This window comes from Cyprinodon variegatus, unplaced genomic scaffold, assembly GCF_000732505.1.
Source record: "Cyprinodon variegatus isolate N-32 unplaced genomic scaffold, C_variegatus-1.0 Scaffold1395, whole genome shotgun sequence".
In the NCBI taxonomy this organism is placed as follows: Eukaryota; Metazoa; Chordata; class Actinopteri; order Cyprinodontiformes; family Cyprinodontidae; genus Cyprinodon; species Cyprinodon variegatus.
The window spans coordinates 55,135-58,464 of record NW_015151848.1 but is presented as its reverse complement, the minus strand read 5'-3'; positions in this window follow the sequence as shown (position 1 = coordinate 58,464).

Sequence of the window (3,330 nt, the reverse complement as noted above, 5' to 3'; positions counted from 1 at the left end):
AGTTTAGTATCGTGACAACCCTATTGGAAACACACGGCGAGAAGGTGGGGGCCGGGTGGGAGGGTTACGGGGGCGAGAAACGCAAAAGTAACGCAATAGTTACTTTTACTAGTAACTAGTTACTTTTATTGTGGAGTAACTCAGTTAGTAACTCAGTTACTTTTTGGGAGAAGTAACTAGTAACTAATTACTTTTTCAGAGTAACGTGCCCAACACTGACAGAGACGCCGTCCTCAAAGGCTCCTGCTGCAGAGACGGAGAGATTTTACCTTGACTTCAGCCTTTGAGGGAAACACTTGAGACCTACGTTTGGTTTTTGTAAAACTGTGACTCTGTTCGACTTCTGGAGGTATAATGTTTCCCTTCTAGGCAAAGAATCCCTTTGAATCCTTCAAAAAATGATTGCAGAGAGCTTTCCAGCTGTCTAGTCTGAGCTCTGGCTATTTAATCCCAGTTGATCGGAAAATAAGAAACGGACGGCCGACACCTGAGGCCATCCACCTGGTTCCAACAGTTTACCGCTGGTAAATCTCAATGTCTGCCTCAGCAGAAAATCATAATGACTATTTGGCTAAAAAATGTTCCTCTGTCAGATGCTCCTCCATCAGCTCCACTTTGTAATCTAAATCTTAATAAGTCATATTTTTCTTAAAATAAGTGAATTTTTTCTTGAAGTGAGGAGGTAAGTGAGACTGTTTGCCAACGGAACGAGATAATTTACATTTAAAACAAGACAAAGCAACTGCTTTGAAACTATGACTGTTTTGAAACTAGCACCTGCTTTGTCTTATTTTAAATGTAAATTATCTAATTATCTTATTTTAAGAGTAAAAACATTAATTTCATTGGAAAAGTATCTCCTTTACCTTCTCAAACTGAGGGCAAATACACTTCAATTAAGACATTTTGACTTATTTCTGGATTGTTTTTGTAGACATGAGGTTTATACAAGACAAAGAAGAAAAAGAGTAAGTTTTATTCCAGGCTGCAGAGAAATCTCTATTTTTCCACAAAGCTTTTATTTTCCTGCAGGATACTTTCTCAGCATCCATCTGACTTGTCCGTCTGCAAAAGGAACTACTGTAGTTTTAATGTGGCAAAATTAGACTTTCATTAGATGGAAATACCTAAAAAAAAACATGAAATAAAAATGTGTGTGTTCTGTCACCCTTTGATGGTGGGGGAAAAATGAACACCATTAACCGCCATTAATTTCATGTATTATCCGGTTGTAAAATGTGTAATCATCTGTCGATACATTTCTGGTTTCTGTTATCTATTGAGGCGAGCTCTACGTCTGGAAAACAGAGATAGCCCCTCTCGCTGGCACTTCTATGCCGACGTCAGGCGGTAACCATAGCGACGCACACAGAAACTACACACCTAATTTATTCCGGTGCAGGATTCCAATGAAACGGAGCCCGGAGATCAGAACAGGAGAGCTGACCTAGATAGGGAGGAGCTGGGAGAACAAAAGTGACGCTGCTGATGGACGGCGGCTTAATGGCAGGTTTGGTTGGAGATAATTGGTGTTCAGGTGTTCACCAACAGGTTTTTCTGATAGACGTTGCCAGAAGAGACCAAGAACTACTGCGAGAGGAAAGTTTTGGTGCACATTTAAAGGTGTGGAGCACAGAAAGCATTAAAGCGTAATAAGAACAGGAACAATGTGTAAGCAGGACTGTTCATTCCTCAGCTCTGCTGAATAATGGAAGCTAGGACTGGACAAGTGGGAAAATAAGGCTGGCTTATTCTCTCTATAGGAACTAAAAGTGCTTTCATTGGGAAAAGATGCGCTTAGAGCAAACAGATCTCAAGAAAAGGTCCACTCATATTCAGAATTCAAACTCCTAAAATTAGTTTAAATATGAAATTATTACATACTGTTCAATAAATGATCAGTGTTTTTAACAGGGCAAATTAGCGTTTCTGATCACCAGCATACCCATTAAAAATGGAGACCCCCTGGCCAGAACTCTCACCTACAGCTCGAATAATCTGGCACTGATGGCTGGCACCAAACTGTTTAAATAGGCACTGGAACAGGTGGATCTGAAGAATGATAACTAAAAGTGGGCGGAGGCAGACAGGTGGATGAAATAAACCAATAATCCAGTCATCAGTGCCAAGATCATGACACAAGCTGCTCCTATTGTGTGTTGGTTTCACTTTAAAGCTGCTGGGAGCGGTTAAGGTCGTCCTTTCTTTCCTGTGTGCTCTCCTAGCCGCCATCATTATGAACTCTGATTGGTTGGTTTGATTGTGGAGGCAAGCGCCGCCTTAAGGAGGGCATGGAAAGCCAAAGAGCAGGGTGTTTTAGTATAATATGAGACTTTTAATGGCATAATCTGGTACATACTGAGCACTTTTAGGACTCCATGGTTGCTAATCTGCCTCATTAATGGAACTGAATTCAAACAATCAAAGCAGGCGGCATTTTAAAGATGCTCTGACTTCATATTTCTAAACCTCCTCTGGTGTCTGAGAGGCTCCAGCAGATCCAGCTGGATGGCTCCACAGATCCCAGTGAGGCTGACTACCTGACAGACCGCTGAAGGGTCGGTGGTCAGCAGCAGAGGAGGCACCACAGGGGGCCCCACTCTGACAGCTCTTCTTCACCCTCAGACTTCCAGATTAACTCTGAGCTCTTTCAACCACAGGACCAGACGCGCTGTGACATTATCTCAAGTTATCTGAATGGGAGAAAAAATAAACATTATGGAAACAGAATAATTAAGAAATGCATTTCCCAACCTGATTATATACCAGGCAGCACTAGGAATAAAACACAGGAGGAACAGAACAACCCAGACTCTCTTTAGTAAAGTTAACTGGTGGTCTTCATGTCTTAGATAAACATACTTAATGAAGCAATCTGCAGTTTTTTCACGTACTTCAATTATTTCACTTGGTTCTTACAGTTAGATAAAAATTCTTGCATCACCATCAGTGGAATTTGGGGATTAATTTGAGGTATTGTAGCTTTGAAATGTTCATTAACTGTCCCCTGTTGCAAAAATACAAATAGTTTCTATGGCTACCCGTCATTAGAAATGAGAAACGGTAAAATGCTTTCGGGAAAAAAATGCACGGCATTAAATATGTGGGGGAAAAAATCCATAAAGGAGAATTTCTAGAAAGAAGATGTTCAATGTCCCTCTGACATGCAGCCACCTTGAAATGTGCAATTCTAGGATTCTAGAATAGTAAATTGTCCGTGACAGCTGCCAACATGCCCAGGTCTCACCATCATAACAAGTTTACTGGAAGGACAGACTGCAACATGCCAGAAGTAAAAAAAAAAGATGTCAACAGCAAGTTCTATGAATC